Raw genomic sequence first — 22,565 nt, 5'->3', positions numbered from 1 at the left:
ATCCGCAGCAGTAACCTCTTCTTCTTCCAGCTCTTCCTGTTCGGGCTCAGGGGTTAAGACGGATTCACTGTCGCTGTCTACTTGCATGTTCTGGGGTGAAGTAGAGTGGTTCTTGAAACGTTTCCTGGACATACGTGTTTCTTGGAAGAATTCTCCTTCATATGTGTCTGGGTTAATGTGAGGTTCGTAATCCTCTTCATTGAGGGTAGGTGGTCTAAAATGTGGTGGCACTTCATAAACGATATCCCAACCTTTGAGATTTGGATCAGTTTGGCAGGCCCACGATAGATAGAAAACTTGTGTCGCCTGTTGAGCCGTAATATAGACATCGGGAACATCTAAGTGGGTGTTTTGGTTGATTTCGACTAGTCCTATATGTTCATGAGTCCTTCTAGTCTCCCTCGGCTCAAACCAATAACATTTGAAGACTATGACGGTTGGTGGGTTTTCACCATAGAATAGAAGTTCATAAATTGCTTCAACTCTTCCATAATACTCGGTGTCTCCTTCGCCGATAGCAGAGACAGAACAATTTGTAGTCTTTAGGTCGGGTATAGATAGCTCTTTGCCAAAGGTACGAAAGTGATACCCGTTGATGTTGTATTTGTCAAATGAACAGACCTTATAGTCAAAACCATTAGCGACTTGTCTCAACTCGGCATCCATAGACTCTGCATCAGCCTACAAGTTTAATACGACGGAATGGATGCATTAGCTGCAAATTAGACCAATAAATCAAATGGGCCCTTAATGGTAATTAATTACCCTTTGTTTGAACCAAGAGATGAAACCGGGATAGTCGCCTCCATGCTTTGCGAGAAGCTCATACTCTTCGATGGAATCCTTTTCGATGACCGCTCCATCCGAGAATTCGGCGAAGTATCGACTATATCAAATATCCGGGAATAAGAGTAGTTCAAAGCAACTAGAAGTTGCGGGACAAAAAATTACCGAGAACTTACTCGATGTGTGGCCGCACTTCTGTTAGGTAGGTGAAGATATACAATGAAATGGTCCGCCATTCTTCGACATCCAACGATTTCAATTTCGAAGCACCGGATGGTGCGAGCTTACCTTTGAATAGGCTGAGGTTGGATCGAAATTTTTCTCGATCACCATCATTGTATCGAGGCTTCGGGTTATGCCAATGATGATTTTTGGCTTCATAGTGTGCTGTCACGAAGTTTGCCGCCTCCTCAGTAATGAATGCCTTGGCCATCGATGCTTCAATTCTACGTTTATTTTTACACTTAGCTCGAAGCATCATCTGCATCCTCTCAGTTGAGTAGCACCATCGATTTTGAACGGGCCCCCCATTCTTTCCTCGGTCGGGAGATGCAAAATCAAATGTTGCATTGGATTAAAGAAGCCCGGTGGGAAGATCTTTTCTCATTTGCAGATCAACTCCGGCGCCAACTCTTCCATTTCATTTAGCATGCCAGGCGATAGTTCTTTCGCACAAAGAGAACGGAAGAAATAGCTCAGCTCTGCCAGTACTAGCCATTCATCCTCAGGGATAAAGCCACGCAACATCACCGGCATTACCCGCTCAATCCATATGTGCCAATCATGACTCTTGAGCCCAAATATTTTCAATTTCTCAAGACTCGCTCCCCTCTTTAGATTCGCAACATACCCATCGGGGAACATTAACCGCATTTTCACCCACAATAGCATTTCCCTCATAGCTGGCCTTTCAAGATTGAACCATGCCTTTGGCTTCGCTCTGCTTTGCTTTCCTTTTCGTTGTCGCAAGTTTTGCAATGGTCTATCACATAGAGCCTCCAGGTCGATTCTAGCCTTAGGATTATCTTTTGACTTCCCCTCTATGCCGAACAATGTACCAAAATTGGCCTCCGCAATATTCTTTTCAGTGTGCATCACGTCAATGTTGTGTGGGCAAAGGAGGTCTTTGAAGTAAGGGAGATCCCATAAGCATGACTTGTGAGTCCAGGCGTGTTCCGTATTATACCCTTTGAAGTATCCTGGACGCAAAGGATCAGGCTCGAGAGCGTTTAACTGATCAAGGGTCTGTTGGCCTGTCAACGCAGCTCGTGCAGTGTTTTTGACAACTCTACCTTTGATGAAATTCTTCTTGTCTTTTCTGAACTTATGGTCAGGATCCAGGAATTGTCTATGCATGTCGAAGCAAGAATACTTGCGATCAGCCTGCAGCCAACGAAACTGAAGAGCTGCCTTGCATGTGGTGCACGGGAACCTTCCATGCACACACCAGCCAGAGAATAGCGCAAACGCCGGATAATCATGCGTCGAGTACATGTACCACACATGCATTTTGAAATTTGTTTTGGTAGCCGAGTCGTAGGTCTTGATCCCATTGTCCCAGGCTTCTTGCAACTCATCCTTAAGCGGCTGCATGTACACATTCATATTCTTCCCCGGATAGTTGGGCCCTGGAATTATCAACGTCAGGAAAATGTTCTTTCTTTTCATAATCTCTCCGGGTGGCAAATTTAGTGGAATGACAAATACAGGCCAACAACTGTATTGTGCTGCCGTCATACCATACACATTGAACCCATCCGTGCTGATGGCAACTCTAGGTTGCCTTGGATCTTCCGATTTATCCTTATGTAATGCATCGAAGTGCCTCCATGCAAAACCATCTGAAGTGTGTACCAGCATCTTGTTCCCATCCGCATCTAGTTCGGTTCTTTTGCCCAATTTGTGCCATGTCATCTGTCTGGCCGTCTCTTTGACCATGAAAAGACGTTGAAGTCTTGGTACAATTGGCAGATATCGAAGAACACTAATGGGGATTTTGGTCTGATTCTTCTCACCCATGTCGTTGTCTACCACAATATACCTGGAAGAATGGCAAATGGGGCAATAGTTCAAGGCCGCATACTCAAGACTAAATAAGGCACATGCATTCTCACAGGCATGTATCTTCTCATAGGGCATCTTAAGTACACGGATGATTTTCTCTGACTGGTACAGGTTTGGAGGTAGTACATGGCCTTTGGGTAGAAAGCGTCCAAATATCATCATCATCGCGTCGTAGCATTCTCTGCCTAGGTTGAATTGAGCCTTCAGAGCCATTACTTGCGCGATGGCATCCAGCTGACAAAGCTCAGTCTGCTCGTGGAGAGGACGTTTTGAAGACTCCAACATTTCATAGAAGGCCTTTGCAGATTCCTCCATCTCATCGTCCGAATCACGAGCATCATCAAAGTCTTGCACCATGTCTTCAATCCCGGTACCATGCTCGTCGGTGCGACGACAAATCACCTCAGCTCTGGCACGTTGTTCAGACTCATCATGAAAAGTCCACACCGTATAATTAGGCGTAAAACCTCACTTCTGCAGGTGTTTACCCATTTCAAACTCTGTCTGCTTTTTCCAGTTGTCGCAGTTGGGACAGGGGCACCATGTTTTATGCTAGCCATTTGCAAATGCGGCTCTCACAAACCCCCTGGTTTTTGTTAACCATTCATGGGTCATGTCTTTCTGACTAGGGTGACTAGTGTACATCCAAGTGAATCTCAGGAAGGCTTTCTCGGGGAGAAAGCTGGTTGGGGAACTGCTAAACGACCTAAAAGAAAAAGAGGAGACTGACTCTGACCTTTCAAAGCCCTATCTCATCTGGTTGATAGTAGAAGGTACGTACGATGATACCATGGACATAAACGAGGTCGAGCATATCTTTAATGATTTCAAACTAAAGCGTACCTAAAGCCTGCCCTGGATATGAAAAAGGGATTTGAGCCAGAAGAAGATGAGGATCTATCACCAGATGAGGAAATGGAAACAACTAAGTATTAGTTAGGTTTAGGTTCAGGAAATGGAAATGGTAACAGCGGCCCAAAAATGGTAAGGTTTTCTTTGAAAAGAAAAAGGAACGCAAAAGTTTTGCAAAATCCTTATCTTTCGGCTTTTTTAAAGAAGATAGGCCATTACAAAAACAAGGTATAATAGTCGACTTTCCTATCAGGATTTTACAACCTGAATACCAAGGGACCACTATTAGAAGAGAGCATAATAAGTAAATGCCGGCTCTAAGGTCTGATTCCACTTCATTTACGTGGCTATCATCAGGCGTCGCTTCTCGATTTCCTGTCCTCGAAGAACCATTTGCTGAGAAATCCCGTGTTGCAAGAGATTCTGGCGATCGAGGCATCTCTTAAAACTTGGATTGGTCCTCTCTGCAAGTAGATCACTCATGTTGCCTAGCTACCTATGGGGGCACAAGAAATAAATATATAATTCATCATCTATATTCATACGCTAATCAAGTTTGTCAGTTTTATTACGTCCATGCAACCTACACGCTAATAGGTAAAGATAGGTCCTAATCCCACCCGAGTATGTGTAGATTGGGTTCGTTTTCCCATGCTCTGCTCCAGATGCGACGCCGAATTTCGGCAGCACCTCCCCGCTGTTCTCCTGATACACGTCCCGGCAATAAGCAGAGAGGATGTGTACCCGGAGAACAACAGGGGAGGCACTGAACAAATTCCGTATCGGATCCGTAGCACAGCATACGGGAAAACAAACCCAATCTACACATACTCGGGCTGTCCATGGATAATGTTGGACAATTCGAAAGGACGGCGGTTATAAATATGCAAAGAAATGCATATTTATATATGTCGCCCTTTCGAACGGGAGAAGCATACTGGTCACGCATACTCATGATTGAAGAAACCTATAGCTAGCAAGTTTCATCGGCACGAAGACCGGGACAGAGCAAATTAAGGGGGTAGGAGGAGAAGTCATTTGTGCTCACCAACAAACACAAGGGCGGAGCTTGTCGTACGCACGTGGAGGTCGTCGAACAACTGCACATTGAAATTCACCCGATCAACACAAATATGATGTTTTTATAATTAACATAATTGGAAAATATGTGACCTAACTCATAATTTACAAAATTATGACCCCGTCGGCTTAGTGGCGTCGATGGTTGGTGGTGTCGGGTGTCGGTGGCGTCGATGCTCGGTGGTGTCGGGTGTCGGTGGCGTCGTCGGTCGGGGGTTAGTTGTGTCGGTGGTAGGGGGTTAGTGTTGTCGGGGGTCGAGGATCACTGGCGTCGGGGGTTGGGGTCTCTTTGGTCAACAAGAGGCCGAAGAGGTGTCAGGGGTCGGGGGTTGGGGGTCAATGGTGTCGGGGGTCGGGGGTAGGGGTCGGGGGTCGAGGGTCAGGGGCGTCGGGGGTCGGGGGTCGAGGGTCAGTGGCGTCGGGAGTCGAGGGTCAGTGGCGTCAGGCGTCAGAGGTCGAGGGTCGAGGGTCAGTGGCTTCTGGAGTCGAGGGTCAATGGTGTCGGGCATCGGGGGTCGGGGGTTAGTGGAGTCGGGGGTCGGGAGTCGGGGTCAGTGGTGTCGGGCGTCGGGGGTCGGGAGTCGGGTCTCAGTGGCGTCGGAGGTCGGGGGTCGAGGGTCGGGGGTTGGTGGCGTCGGGCGTCGGGGGTCGTGGGCCGGGGGTCGGGGGTCGGGGTCCTTTTCTTTCTTCTTCTCCTCTCTCCTCTTCTTCTTCTTCTTCTTCTTCTTCTTCTTGATCATCATATTATTATTCTTCTTCTTCTTTCTCCTCCTCCTCCTCCTCCTCCTCCTCCTCTTCTTCTTCTTCTTTCTTTTATCTTTCTCCTCCTTTCCTCTTTCTTCTTCTTCTTCTTCTTCTTTCTTTTTCTTCTAGTTTATTATTCTCTTATTTTCTTCTAAGTTTTTTTCTATCTATTTTTTTCTTCTCTATCTACTTTTTCTACCTAATAAACTAACTATCTAATTTCACATAAAAAACAGAAAAAAAAACTAACTATCCAATTTAACAGAAAAAATAGAAAATAAACTAACTATCTAAATTAACTATCTAATTTAAAAGAAAAAACATGAAATAAAGACAAAAAGAAAAAAAAACTTACCTGCAGTGGGAGGAGGGCAGTGGGAGGAGGGGAGGGCGAGCTCCGGCCCTGGGCGGCGGGGAGGAGGTGCGCGGGGAGGAGGGGAGGGCGAGCTCTGGCCATGGGCGGCAGTGGTGGGCCGGAGCGGTTCCGGTGGTTGTGGTGGCGGCGCTTGGGTGGGTAGAGCGCGAGGAGGAGGGCCGCAGGGAGGAGGGACGCGGGGAGGAGGGGAGCGGGGAGCTCCGGTCGTGGGCGGCGGCGTTGGGCCGGAGCAGCTCAGCTGGTGGTTGCGGCAGTGCTGGAGTTGGCAGGAGCGCGCGTGAGAGAGGCAGGAGATCGAGGGGAGCGGGGGTGGAGTGTGCCGTTAGGGGAGCGGGGTTGGGGGCTGGGTGCCGTTAGGGGGAGCGCCCCTTTGCCGTCTGCAGAAGCTGGGAGGCAGACGGCAAAGGGGTGGGTGGGGTGGGGCGGGCTTCGGCCGTTAGGGTGGCGCCCCTTTGCCGTCTGCGTGCTCTTTGTCGTCCGCCTCTAGGGCCTTTGCCATGCGTCAACAGACAGCAAAGAGGTGGCCGACGGCAAATAAAACCTTTTGCCATCAGCAACCTCTTTGCCGTCTTCTTTGTACCAGCTGACGGCAAAGAGGATCTTTGCCATGCGTCAGCAGACGGCAGAGGCATCGCAGACGGCAAATTTCTCAATTCCAGTAGTCATAGCTAGTAACTAGATGGCTTCTTCTCTCTCTTGGATCTTCAATACAAAGTTCACCGTGATCTTCACGGAGATCTATCCGATGTAATCTTCTTTTGCGGTGTGTTTGTCGAGATCCGATGAATTGTGGATTTATGATCAGATTATCTATGAATCTTATTTGAGTTTCTTCTTATCTCTCTTATGCATGATTTCATATCCTTGTAATTCTCTTCGAGTTGTGGGTTTTGTCTGGCCAACTAGATCTATGAGTCTTGCAATGGGAGAAGTGCTTGGTTTTGGGTTCATACCGTGCGGCGACCTCACCCAGTGACAGAAGGGGTAGCGAGGCACGCATCGTGTTGTTGCCATCAAGGGTAAAAAGATGGGGTTTTCATCATTGGTTTGAGATTATCCCCCAACATCATGTCATCTTGCTTAAGGCGTTAATCTGTTCGTCATGAACTCAATACACTAGATGCATGATGGATAGCGGTCGATGTGTGGAGTAATAGTAGTAGATGCAGAAAGTATCGGTCTACTTGTCTCGGACGTGATGCCTATATGTATGATCATTGCTTTAGATATCGTCATGACTTTGCGCGGTTCTATCAATTGCTCGACGGTAATTTGTTCACCCACCGTGATATTTTCTATTTTGAGAGAAGCCTCTAGTGAACACTATGGCCCCCGGGTCTACTCCACACCATATTTTCCGCCTTACACTTTTTACTTCGTTGCACTTTACGCCTTCAGATCTCACTTTGCAAACAATCTTGAAGGGATTGACAACCCCTTTGAAGCGTTGGGTGCAAGCTTGTTTGTGTTTGCGCAGGTACTCTGGACTTGACGAGCCCCTCCTTCTGGATCGATACCTTGGTTCTCAAACTGAGGGAAATACTTACTGCTCCTGTGCTGCATCACCCTTTCCTCTCCAAGGGAAAAACCTACCCAAGCCTAGTCTCCGTGAACGTGTCAATTTCTAGCGTTGTTGTTTGAGAAGTAGCAGAAGTATTTCTGGCGCCGTTGTCGGGGAAGGACTCTTGTTGCCGTAGCAGATACCCATGATGGCTCCCACATGTTCCACGATGATCTCATCGGATGAACCACGATGTCAAGGATTCAATCAATCCCGTATACAATTTCCTTTGTCTGTCGGTATAGAACTTGCCCGAGATTCGATCGTCGGTATACCCATACCTTGTTCAATCTCGTTACCGGTAAGTCTCTTTACTCGTTCCGTAGCACGTCATCCTGTGACTAACTCCTTAGTCACATTGAGCTCATGATGATGTTCTACCGAGTGGGCCCAGAGATACCTCTCCGTCACACGGAGTGACAAATCCCGATCTCAATTCGTACCAACCCAGCACACACTTCCGGAGATACCCGTAGTGCACCTTTATAGTCACCCAGTTACGTTGTGACGTTTGATACACCCAAAGCACTCCTACGGTATCCGGGAGTTGCACAATCTCACGGTCGAAGGAAAAGACACTTGACATTATAAAAGCTTTAGCATACGAACAATACGATCTAGTGTTATGCTTAGGATTGGGTCTTGTCCATCACATCACTATCCCAATGATGTGATCCCGTTATCAATGACATCTAATGTCCATGATCAGGAAACCATGATCATCTATTGATTAAGGAGCTAGCCAACTAGAGGCTTGCTAGGGACACATTGTGATCTATTTATTCACACATGTATTACTGTTTCCCGTTAATACAATTATAGCATGAACAATAGACGATTATCATGAACAAGGAAATATGATAATAACCATTTTATTATTGCCTCTAGGGCATATTTCCAACAGTCTCCCACTTGAACTAGAGTCAATAATCTAGTTCACATCATTATGTGATTGCAATGATTCCAACACCCATACAGTTCTGGGGTTCGATCATGTCTTGCTTGTGAGAGAGGTTTATTAGTCAACGGTCTGAGCCTTTAAGATCTGTGTGTGCTTTACAAATCTCTACGTCATCCTATAGATGCTACTACGCCCCATCTGGAACCATTCCAAACAATTGCTCCACTATACGAATCCGGTTTATACTCATAGTCCTCCGGATTAGTGACAAAGCTTGCATCAACGTAACTCCTTTACGAAGAACTCTTTAATCACCTCCATAATTGAGAAAATTTCTTAGTTCATTAGTTACTAATGATAACTTTGATAGTTGTCCAGTGATCCATTCGTGGATCACTCTTGTACCCCATGACTGACTCATGGCAAGGCACGCTTTAGGTACGGTACACAACATAGCATACTTGTAGAGTCTACGTCTCATGCATAGGGGACTAAATTCGTCCTTTCTCTTTCTTCTGCCGTGGTCGGGCTTTGAGTCGTACTCAAATTTACACCTTGCAACATAGCCAAGAACTCCTTCTTTGCTGATCTATTTTGAACTCCTTCAAAAACTTGTCAAGGCATGCATTTCGCTGGAAGTTCCATTAAGCACTGTGATCTATCTTTATAGATCTTGATGCTCAACTCTCAAGTAACTACATCTAGGTTTTCTTTGAAAAACTCTTTTCAAACAACCCTTTATGATTTACAGAAATTCTACATTATTTCCGATCAATAGTATGTCAACCACATATATTCATCAGAAATTCTATAGTGCTCCCACTCACCTTTTTTGAAATACAAGTTTCTCCCAAACTTTGTATGGAACCAAAAACTTTGATCATCTCATCAAAGTGTATATTCCAACTCCGAGATGCTTGGTCCAGTCCATAGAAGGATCGCTGGAGCTTTGCATACTTGTTAGCACCCTTTAGGATTGATAAAATCTTCTGGTTGTATCACATACAACCTTTCCTCAAGGAAACCGTCGAGGAAACAATATTTTGACATCCTATCTGCAAGATTTCATAAATGATGCAGCAACTGCTAACATAATTCCAACAGACTTTCAACATCGCTACGATTGAGAAAGTCTCATCGTAGTCAACTCTTTGAACTTTGTCGGAAACATCTTCGCGATAAGTCGAGCTTTCTTAATGGTGACTTTTCACCATCATCGTCTGTCTTCCTTTTAAAGATCCATTCATAGTTAATAGTCTTATGGCCATCAAGTGGTTCTTACAAAGTCTATACTTTGTTTTCATACATGGATCCTATCTTGGATTTCATGGACTCCAGCCATTTGTCGGAATCCGGTCCCACCATCGCTTCTCCATAGCTCGTAGGTTCATTGTTGTCCAACAACATGACTTTCAAGACAGGGTTATTGCACCACTCTGTAGCAGCAGTACGTGACCTTGTCGACCTACGATGTTTCTAGTAACTTGATCTGAAGTCTCATGATCACTATCATTAGCTTCCACTTCAATTGGTGTAGGCGCCACACGAACAACTTCCTACGCCCTGCTACGCACACTGGTTGAAGTGATGGTTCACATAACCTCATCAAGTTTCCACCAATACTCCCACTCAATTCTTTTGAGAGAAATATTTCCTCGAGAAAGGACCCGTTTCAAGAAACAAACACATTTGCTTCCGGATCTGAGATAGGAGGTATACCCAACTGTTTTGGGTGTCCTATGAAGATGCATTTATCCGCTTTGGGTTCGAGCTCATCAGGCTGAAAACTCTTTCACATAAGCATCGCAGCACCAAACTTTTAAGAAATGACAGCTTAGGTTTCTCTAAACCATAGTTCATGCGGTGTCATCTCAACGGAATTACGTGGTGCCCTATTTAAAGTGAATGCGGTTGTCTCTAATGCCTAACCCGTAAATGATAGTGGTAATTTGATAAGAAATATCATATTATGCACTATGTCTAGTACTGCATGATTATGACATACGAACACACCATCAGACTATGGTGTTCCAGGTGGCATGAGTTGTGAAAGGTTTTTCATGTGAAACTATTTTCACCTTGTCTTAAACGTTTACCAAACTCGTAACTCAGATATATATGATCATCTCCACGATCACATCGTAGACGTATTATCCTCTTGTCACGATGATCTTCAACTTCACTCTGAAATTACTTGAACTTTTTTCAATAATTCAGACATGTGTTTCATCAGGTAAATACACTAGTATCTACTCAAATCATTTGTGAAGTATGAACATAATGATATCCACTGCATGCCTCAGTACTCATCGGACTACACACATCAAAATGTATTACTTCCAACAAGTTACATTCTTGTTCCATCTCACTGGAAAAAGAGGTCTTCAGTCATCTTGCCCATATGGTATGATTTGCATGGCTCAAGTGATTCAAAAATCAAGTGAGTCAAATGATCCATCCGTATGGAGTTTCTTCATGCATTTATACCAACAGGCATGGTTTGCATGTCTCAAACGTTTCAAAATGAGTGAGTACAAATATCCATCAGCATGGAGCTTCTTCATGCATTTTATACCAATATGACTCAAGCAGCAGTGCCACAAGTAAGTGGTACTATAATTACTACTTGTATCTCTTGGCAACAATATTATGAACATGTGTATCGCTACGATCGAGATTCAATAAACCATTCATTCTAGGTGCAAGACCATTTAAGGTATCATTCAAGTAAACAAAATAACCATTATTCTCTTTAGATGAATGATCGTTTTTGCCATTAACATAATCCAATCATGTCCATGCTCAACGCAAACACCATATAACAATTATTTAGGTTTAACACTAATCTCGATGGTAGAGGGAGCGTGCGATATGTGATCATATCAACCTTGGAAACACACATATCGTCACCTCGCCTTTAAGTAGTCTCTGTTTATTCCATAGCTTTTATTTTGAGTTACTAACACTTAGAAACCGAACCGGTATCTTATACCCTGGTGCTACTAGGAGTACTAGTAAAGTACAAATCAATATCATATATATCCAATATACTTTTGTCGATTTTGCCAGCCTTCTCATCTACCAAGTGTCTAGGGTAGTTCCTCTTTATTGACTATTCCCCTTATTACAGAAGCACATAGTCTCGAGTTTGGGTTCAACCTTGGGTCTCTTCACTAGAGCACCAACTTGTTTGCCATTCAATGAAGTATCCCTTCACGCCCTTTCCCTTCTTGAAACTAGCGGTTTCACAAACCATCAACAATTTATGCTCCTTTTGATTTCTACTTCCGCGGTGTCAAACATCGTGAATAGCTCAAGGATCATCATATCCATCCTTGACATGTTATAGTTCATTACGAAGCTCTAGTAGCTTGGTGTCAATGACTTTGGAGAGCTATCACTGTCTCATCTGGAAGATCAACTCCCACTCGATTCAAGCGATTGTAGTACTCAGACAATCTGAGCACATGCTCAATGATTGAGCTCTTCTCCTTTACTTTTGCAGACAAAGAATCTTGTCGGAGGTCTCATACCTCTCAACAAGGGCACGAGCATGAAATCCCAATTCCATCTCTTGGAACATCACGCATGTCCCGTGACATTTGAAACGTCTTTAATGCCTTAATTCTAAGTTGTTCAAGCAACACGCACTGAACTATCATGTAGTTATCAAAAACATGTATGTAGGATGTTCGCAACATCTACAGACCATGTTTGGGGTTCAGCACACTGAGAGGTGCATTAAAGACATAAGCCTTCTGCGTAGCAATGAGGACAATCCTCAGTTAACAGACCCAGTCCGCACAATTGCTACTTCTATCTTTCAACTAAGATTTCTCTAGGAACATATCAAATACCGTAGAACGCAAGTTACATAATTTGCAAAGACCTATTTGACTATGTTCATGATAATTAAGTTCATCTGATGAACTCCCACTTAAATCGACATCCCTCTAGTCATCTAAGTGATACATGATCCATGTCGACTAACCCATGTCTGATCATCACGTGAGATGGACTAGTCGTCATGGTGAGCAACTTCATGCTGATCGTATTCAACCATACACATTATGTTCGACCTTTCGGTCTCTTGTATTTGAGGTCATGTCTGTACATGCTAAGCTCGTTGAGTCAACCTAAGTGTTTCGCGTGTGTAAATCTGGCTTACACCCGTTGTATGCGAACGTTAGAATCTATCACACCCGATCATCATGTGGTGCTTCGAGACAACGATCCTTCGCAACGGTGCACACTTAGGGGAATACGTTCTCGAAGTTTTATGAGGGATCATCTTATTATGCTACCGTCGTTCTAAGCAATAAGATGAAAAACATGATAAACATCACATGCAATCATATAGTGACATGATATGACCATTATCATCTTTGCTCTTTTGATCTCCACCTTCGGGCATCGCATGATCATCATTGTCACCTGCGTGACACGATGATCTCCATCATCGTGTCTCCGTGAAGTCGTCACGCCAAATACTACTACTACTATAGCTAACCGTTAGCAATGAAGTAAAAGTAGTAAACACATGGCGTTGCATCTCATACAATAAATTAAGACAACTCTTATGGCTCCAGCCGGTTGTCATACTCAACGACATGCCAGTCGTGAATCCTATTACAATAACTTGATCATCTCATACATCACACATGTAACATCACAACTTTGGCCATATCACATCACATGTCAAACCCTGCAAAAACAAGTTAGACGTCCTCTAATTGTTGTTGCAAGTTTTACGTGGCTGATTTGGGTTTCTAGCAAGAACGCCTTCTTACCTACATGACAGCCACAACGATGATATGCCAAAGTTATTTACCCTTCATAAGGACCCTTTTCATCAAATCCAATCCGACTAGAGTGGGAGAGACAGACACCCGCTATCCACCTTTATGCACGGTGTGCATGTCGGCCGGTGGAACCTGTCTCAGGTAAGCGTACGTGTAAGGTCGGTCTGGGCCGCTTCATCCCACAATACCACCGGAAAAGAATAAGACTAGTAGCGGCAAGCAACTGACAAATCAGCGCCCACAACCTTTTGTGTTCTACTCGTGCATGGAATCTACGCATAGAAAACCTGGCTCGGATGCCACTGTTGGGTAACGTAGCATAAATTCACAATTTTCCTATGCCATATTCAGATATTCCTATGGAGAGACCAGCAAGAGAGAGGGGTGAGTGCATCTTCATACCTTTGAAGATCGCTAAGCGGAAGCGTTGCTAGAACGCGGTTGATGGAGTCGTACTCGCGGCGATTCAGATCGTGGTGTGATTCCGATCTAGTGCCGAACCACGGCACCTCCGCGTTCAACACACGTGCAGCCCGGTGACGTCTCCAGCAGCACGACGGCGTGGTGTCGATGGAGAGACGAGGTCTCCCGGCAGGGCTTTGCCAAGCACCGTGGGAGAGGAGGAAGAAGAAGAGCAGGGCTCCGCCGAGAGGGAGATGGAAAATTGTGTTCTCAAAGGCCAAAAACCCCCGCTATATATAGGGGGAAGGGAGGGTGGCGCCCCCTTTAGGATTTCCCAGCCTAAAGGGGGTAGCACTAGATGGGAGAGGGGGTGGCGGCCAAGAGGGGGAGAGAGGAGTGGCGCACCCCTGGTGGGCCTTAGGCCCACCTAACTTAGGGTTCCCCCCCCCTTTCCCTCTCTAGGCACCTTGGGCCCCTAGTGGGAGGTGCACCAGCCCACTCTGGGTTGGTTCCCTTCCACCTTTTGGCCCATGTAACCTTTTGGGGCTGGTGTCCCCTCCCGGTGGACCTCCGGAACCCTTTCTGGTTGTCCCAGTGGTCCCCGTACGCTACCGGTGACGCCCGAAACATTTCCGGCGTCCAAACCCATCCAACCTATATATCAATCTTTACCTCTGGACCGTTTCGGAGCTCCTCGTGATGTCTGGGATCCCATCCGGGACTCTGAACAATCTTCGGTAACCTCGTATAACAATTCCCTATAACCCTAGCGTCCTCGAACCTTAAGTGTGTAGACCCTACGGGTTCGGGAATCATGCAGACATGACCGAGACACTCTCCGGCCAATAACCATTAGCGGGATCTGGATACCCATGATGGCTCCCACATGTTCTATGATGATCTCATCGGATGAACCATGATGTCAAGGACTCAATCAATCCCGTATACAATTCCCTTTGTCTGTCGGTATAGAACTTCCCCGAGATTCGATCGTCGGTATACCCATACATTGTTCAATCTCGTTACCGGTAAGTCTCTTTACTCGTTCCGTAGCACGTCATCCTGTGACTAACTCCTTAGTCACATTGAGCTCATGATGATGTTCTACCGAGTGGTCCCAGAGATACCTCTCCGTCACACGGAGTGACAAATCCCGATCTCAATTCGTACCAACCCAGCACACACTTTCGGAGATACCCGTAGTGCACCTTTATAGTCACCCAGTTATGTTGTGACGTTTGATACACCCAAAGCACTCCTACGGTATCCGGGAGTTTCACAATCTCACGGTCGAAGGAAAAGACACTTGACATTGGAAAAGCTTTAGCATACGAACAATATGATCTAGTGCTATGCTTAGGATTGGGTCTTGTCCATCACATCATTATCCCAATGATGTGATCTCGTTATCAATGACATCTAATGTCCATGATCAGGAAACCATGATCATCTATTGATTAACGAGCTAGCCAACTAGAGGCTTGCTAGGGACACATTGGGATCTATTTATTCACACATGTATTACTGTTTCCTATTAATACCATTATAGCATGAACAATAGACGATTATCATGAACAAGGAAATATGATAATAACCATTTTATTATTGCCTCTAGGGCATATTTCCAATAGTTGCTCCCTCCACCACCTCTGGAACGTGTGGTCCATGTTGGTTCCATTCCCGTGCTCAACAAGCCTCACCGTGCCATCCTCCACCACCGGTGAGCACTGTCCCCTCTCTGGACAGAGGTTGATGACGACCTGCCAGTGTGGTCGAGTCCTCAGCCACTACCTTACCTTCCCTCTCGCCCTCTCCCTCTCTCTCTCTCTAGCACCAGGGGCCCGCCTGTCGCGTTTGAACCCTGACAAGCATGTGCCTAGTCGGCTTGCCTGGTCTGGCTGGCTAGGCCAGCTCAGTTAGGTTGGCTCTGGCTCCCTCGCACAGTTTCCCACACTACTTTGACCCCCACATGAGTTTTTTCAAAACTCACACACATCTTGGGGGCAACTAAAGAGGAAAATGTTGTTTTTTCCACTCTAGATTTTGCCAATTTTCCTTATGGCACTCTAGATTTTGACATTTCACTTTTGCCACTCTTAGTTTTTGAAAATTATTATAATTTCCATTTCGTGGCAAAAACAAAACATTTAGAATGGCAATTGTGATAATTGTCAAAAGCTGAGAGTGGTAAAAGTGAAATAAAATTAATTTTCTTTTGCCACTAAATGCCAATTGTGATAATTGTCAAAATCTAGGAGTGGCAAAAGTGAAATATCAAATTCTAGATTGGCATAAGGAAAATTGGCAAAATCTAGAGTGGAAAAAACAAAAATTTCCCCTACTAAATATGGGGATTGCTTATAAACCCATAAATTACAACTACTTTGTAAAAAAGAGATTGTGAATTACCTTGAAGCCTGTCAACAGGCCGCCGTAAGCCTCCTTCAATCCGTTATCAACGGATCATATACTTTGTAGAACCGTACTTAGTAGAGTGCGGTGTTCCTCTGGGATGGAAGAGTCATTTAGACCCTCCTTTATCATGGCCGACCACCCGGTTTGGGGTCGTTTTGCTGTGGATGGCTCCGGGTGCGGCGTTGCAGTTTCTCCTCTCGGAGAAGCTGGTGCGGATGATTTCGGAGCTTGAGAGGTCTCTCAAATTGTCTTCGAAGAAGGCCCGGGTTGTCCTGGATCTCCCTCTTTGCTTGGTAGGAGGGATTCGTCCTCCTGGTCTTTGGCGGCTGAGGTGCTATTCTCGGCAATGATATCATCACACCCGGCCCTGGTTTCCGGCTCCGTGGGGTTCTCTCGAGACACTACCTCCCCGATCTCCTCGATGAATTGGGGAGGCGTGTTGTGTGAGGCGGTCCCACTCTCCGCCAGGTTGGCCGGCAAGGATCCCCCCTCTAAACCTATTTGATGGGAAAATCACGCGACGGTGTACAATACAGAAAGTATTATTATCATTAATAGGAAAGTCTCATTATAGAAGGGTGTTCGGGGTTTTCGGACTCATACCTTTTCGCTCGAGGCTTCACCCTTAGGGTTCTTCGAGGAACCCTCTCCAAGTCCTCGGATTCCTCGACAAAGTCCAAAACATCATTAAACAGGGCCACTTTGGCCTTGCATTGCTTCTTTGGGTTTGTGGGAGCTAGATCTCCCTCAGTGTCTTCGGATGCCGCCATTTTCTTCGTATGAGAGGAGCCGCTCTCCTCCCCACCTTATTGCTCTTCTCCCTCCGAATGAGAGGGAACAAGTGTGTCTCCGGACCTCGTGTCCAGAGGTCCTTTCGACCGAAGATCCTCCCGGGCCTTTTTCTTCTCATTCTTATTTTTGTCCTTCTCCTTCGGTGCCATTTACGGCTTCACGACCAATATGGCTCTCAATAAATCTGTCCTAGGGCCCTCGGGTAAGGGCGTCGTACAGTTGATCCGCTCGTACTTTTCCAGTCAGGTATGCTAATGTGGAGGAAATGAGAGATAAGAGCCTTGTTAAAAGGGGAAAACCGAACAGATAATAAAATCTTACCGGTCCAGGAGGGTTAGTAACATCTATGCTGATGTCCTCCTCTTCAGCTGGCCAAGTCTTCGATGGCTTGAACAACACCTTCCACAACTTCTTGTGGGTGATTCAGAAGAAGTTCCACACAGTGGACGGCTCGCCCGTGCTGTATTCCCACATTGAAGCGGCCTGACATTGATAGGGGAGGAGGCAGCAGTGTAGCATGACGTGAACTACGTTGGTCAACTTGATCTTCTTCTTCTTCAGCAAGATGGAGATGCACCCTTGCAGCGCCTCCACCTCTGCGATTTCCCCCTAATCGAGCGACTTCTCCGTCTCGGACACTAATCGGGTGGGGTCCGAATCAAAATATGGGGGTGCAGCCCACCCTGCATCGTGTGGCTCAGTGATATAAACCATTCTTGCTGCCAAACCTTGACGATGTCTATGAAGGGATCGTCTGGCCATTGAACCACGGGAAACAAAAAATTTCCTACGCACACGCAAGACCTATCCATGATGATGATCATCTATGAGAGAGGAGATCGGATCCACATACTCTTGTAGATCGCTAAGAGGAAGCGTATATACCATTGTTGATGTAGTGGAACATCTTCGCGATCCAAATCGCAGTCTGGCCTGCAATATCATCACGATCGGTCACGTGATCCCATGACGATCCATCTCGATATAGTGTTGAACGGACGGCACCTCCGCGTTCAGCACACGTACAGCTCGATGATGATCCCGACCTTTTTGATCCAGCAAGAGGGGTGGAGAGGTAGATGAGTTCTCCAACATGACAGTGTGGTGGTGGTGGTGGTGGTGGTGGTGAACAATCCAGCAGGGCTTCACCAAGCATTGTGTAACTAATCTAGAGGAGAAAATGATCTAGAGAGAGAGAGAGAGAGGGCAGCATGTGGCTAATTAGAGATAGAGCTGCCTCTAATTCCTCAAGTATATATAGGACGGAGGGTGGGGAAGAGGCAGCCTAAAACTCTCAAGGTTTGGCCGAAATTGGAGGTGGAGGAGTCCTACTCCAATCCTACTCCAAGTAGGACTCCTCCCACTTGGAATATTCCTCCTCTCCCTTTTGGGATTTCCCCCTCTTTGCTCCCTGGCCAAAATAGGCCATCTTGGGCTGGCCGCACCAGGCCACTAACGTCTGGTGCACCACCTTTAGGACTATTAGATTCTCTCCCGGGTGGGTGGCACCTCCCGGTAAAACCCCAGAACCCATTCATCACTCCCGCTACTTTACCGGTAATGCCCGCAAACTTTCATGAAGCCAAATGCAACTTTCCTATATATCCATTTGTACCTCCAAAATATTTTGGAACTTCTCATGATGTCTGGGATCTCATTCGGGACTCCGAACAACTTTCGGTTACCAAACACACATAACTCAATAATATCGAAACGTCATGAACCTTAAGTGTGCAGACCCCGCGGGTTCGAGAACTATGTGGACATGACGTGAGACACTCTCCGATCAATAACCAATAGCGGACATGGATGCCCATATTGTCTCCTACATATTCTACGAAGATCTTTATCGGTTGAACGTCTATGTCAAGGATTCAGTTAATCCCGTATGTTGTTCCCTTTGTCCTACGGTATGTCACTTGCCCGAAATTCGATTGTCGGTATATCTATACCTAGTTCAATCTCCTTACCGGCAAGTCTCTTTACTCGTTTCGTAATACAAGATCATGTGACTAACTCCTTAGTCAAATTGCTTGCAAGGCTTATTGTGATGTTGTATTACCGAGTGGTCCCGAGATACCTCTCCGTCATACGGAGTGACAAATCCCAGTCTCGATTCACGCCAACCCAACAGACACCTTCCGAGATACCTGTAGAGCACCTTTATAGTCACCCAGTTACGTTGCAACGTTTGATACACACAAATTTTTCCTCCGGTGTCCGGGAGTTGCATGATCTCATGGTCATAGGAACAGATACATTGACATGCACAAAACAGTAGCAATAAACTGACACGATCATATGCTATGTTCATAGTTTGGGTCTTGTCCATCACATCATTCTCCTAATGATGTGATCGCGTTATCAAGTGAGAACACTTGTCTATGGCCAGGAAACCTTGACCATCTTTGATCAACGAGCTAGTTAACTAGAGGCTCACTAGGGACAGTGTGTTATCTATTTATCCACACATGTATTTGAATTTCCAATCAATACAATTCTAGCATGGATAATAAACAATTATCATGAATAAGGAATTATAATAATAACCAATTTATTATTGCCTCTATGTCATATTTCCAACAGTCTCCCACTTGCACTAGAGTCAATAATCTAGTTCACACCACTATGTGATTGTAACGAATCTAACACCCATACACTTATGGTGTTTGATCATATCTTTGCTTGTGATAGAGGTTTTTAGTCAAAGGGTCTGAATATTTCAGATTCGTGTGTGTTTTACAAATCTCTATGTCATCCTGTAGATGTTGCTACCACGCGCCATTTGGAACTATTCCAAATGACTGCTCCACTATATGAATCCGGTTTACTACTCAGAGTTATCCGGATTAGTGACAAACCTTGCTTCGACGTAACCCTTTACGACGACCTCTTTTATCACCTCCATAATCGAGAAAAAACATCCTTAGTCCACTAGTTACTAAGGATAATTTTGGCCGATGTTCAGTGATTCAAACCTGGATCACTCTTTGTACCCCTTGATAGACTCATAGCAAGGCACTCATGAGGTGCGGTACACAACATGGCATACTATACAGTCTATGGCTAAGGCATAGGGGACGACCTTCGTCCTTTCTCTCACTTCTGTCGTGGAAGGGTTTTGAGTCTTACTCAAATTTCACACCTTTACAACACAGACAAGAACTCCTTCTTTGACCGATCTATTTTGAACTCCTTCAAAACTTGTCAAGGTATGCATTCATCGGAAGTTTTATCAAGCATCTTGATCTATCTCCATAGATCTTGATGCTCAGTGTTCAAGTAGGCTTAATTCAGGTTTTCCTTTGAAAAACTCCTTTTAAACAACCCTTTATGTTTTCCAAAAATCCTACATCATTTCCAATCAACAATATGTCAACCACATATACTCATCAGAAATTCTATAGTGCTCCCACTCACTTCCTTGGAAATACAAGTTTCTCATAAACTTTATATAAACCCAAAAGCTTTGATCATCTCATCAAAGCGTCTATTCCAACTCCGAGATGCTTGCTTCAGCCCATAGAAGGGTCACTGGAGCTTGCATACTTGTTAGCATCCTTAGGATCGACAAAACCTTATGGTTGTATCACATACAACCTTTCCTCAAGGAAACCGTCGAGGAAACAATGTTTTGACATCCATCTGCAAGATTTCATAAATAATGCAGCAACTGCTAACATAATTCCAACAGACTTTTAGCACCGCTATGAGTGATAAAGTCACATCATAGTCAACTCTTTTGAATTTGTTAGAAACAACTTTGTGACAAGTCGAGCTTTCTTAATGGTGACATTTACCATCATCGTTCGTCTTCCTTTTAAATATCCACTTCTACTTAATAGTCTTACGACCACCAAGTACTTCTTCCAAAGTCTACACTTTGTTTTCATACATGGATCCTATCTCAGATTTCATGGCCTTCAGCCCTTCGTCGGAATCCGGGCCCACCACCGCTTCCCATAGCTCGCAGGTTCATTATTCACCAGCAACATGACCTCCAAGACATTATTGTATTACTGTGGAGCAGTACCTTTCTTTGTTAACCTGCGAGGTTTGGTAGTAACTTGATCCGAAGCTTCACGATCACCATCATCAGCTATCCACTTCAACTAGTGTAGGCGCCACACGAACATCTTCATGCGCCCTACTACTCATTGGTTGAAGTGACGGTTCAATAACCTCATCAAGTTTCCACCATCCTCCCACTCAATTATTTCAAGAGAAACTTTTTCTCGAGAAAGGACCCATTTCTAGAAACAAACACTTTGCTTCCCGTTCTGAGATAGGAGGTATACCCAACTATTTTGGGTGTCCTATGAAGATGTATTTATCCGCTTTGGGTTCGAGCTTATCAGGCTGAAACTTTTTCACATAAGCATCGCAGCCCCAAACTTTTAACAAACAACAACTTAGGTTTCTCCAAACCATAGTTCATATGGTGTCATCTCAACGGAATTGCGTGGTGCCCTATTTAAAGTGAATGCGGTTATCTCTAATGCCTAACCCAAAAACGATAGTGGTAATTCAATAAGAGACATCATAGTATACACCATATCCAATAAGGTGCGGCTATGACGTTCGGACACACCATCACACTATGGTGTTCCACGTGGCATGAGTTGTGAAACAATTTTCACATTGTCTTAGATGTTTATCAAACCTGCAACTCAGATATATATTTACCTCCACAATCACATCGTAGACATATTATCCTCTTGTCAAGACAATCTTCAACTTCACTCTGGAATTGCTTGAACTTTTCAATATTTTAGACTTGTAATTCATCAAGCAAATACATTGGTATCTACGCAAATCAGCGGTGAAGTAACAACATAACGATGTCCACTACATGCCTCAACACTCATTGGACTGCATACATGGAAATGTATTGTTTCCAACAAGTCACTTGCTCGTTCCATCTAACTGAAAACGAGGCCTTCAGTCGTCTTGCACACGTGGCATGATTTGCATGTCTTAAGTGATTCAAAATCAAGTGAGCCTAAACAATCCATCTGCATGGAGTTTCTTCATGCGTTTATACCAATAGGCATGGTTTGCATGTCTCAAACGATTCAAAAATGAATGAGTCCAAAGATCCATCAGCATGGAACTTCTTCATGCGTTTTATACCAATATGACTCAAGCGGCAGTGCCACAAGTAAGTGGTACTATGATTACTACATTGTATCTTTTGGCATCAAATGTTATGAACATGTTTAATACTACGATCAAGATTCAATAAGCCATTCATATTAGGCGCATAACCATTGAAGGTAGTATTCAAGTAAACAAAACAACCATTATTCTCTTTAAATGAATAACCGTATTGCAATAAAAATAATCCAATCATGTTCATGCTCAACGCAAACTCCAAACAACATTTAGGTTCAACACTAATCTCGAAAGTAGAGGGAGCATGTGATGGTGATCACATAAACCTTGGAAACACTTCCAACACACAACGTCACCTCGCCTTTAGCTAGTCTCCGTTTATTCTGTAGCTTTTATTTCGAGTTGCTAACACTTAGCAACCAATCCGGTATCTAATATGCCGGTGCTACTAAGAGTACTAGTAAAGTACACATTAATATCATGTATATCCAATATACTTTTGTCGACTTTGCCAGCCTTCTCATCTACCAAGTAACTAGGGTAGTTCTGCTTTAGTGACTGTTCCCCTCATAATAGAAGCACTTAGTCTCGGGTTTGGCTTCAACCTTGGGTATCTTTACTAAAGTGGCAACTGGTTTGCCATTTCATGAAGTATCCCTTTTAACCATTGCCCTT

Source organism: Hordeum vulgare, chromosome 6H, assembly GCF_904849725.1.
Source record: "Hordeum vulgare subsp. vulgare chromosome 6H, MorexV3_pseudomolecules_assembly, whole genome shotgun sequence".
NCBI classification, from domain to species: domain Eukaryota; kingdom Viridiplantae; phylum Streptophyta; class Magnoliopsida; order Poales; family Poaceae; genus Hordeum; species Hordeum vulgare.
Note: the sequence above shows the minus strand (reverse complement) of the source record.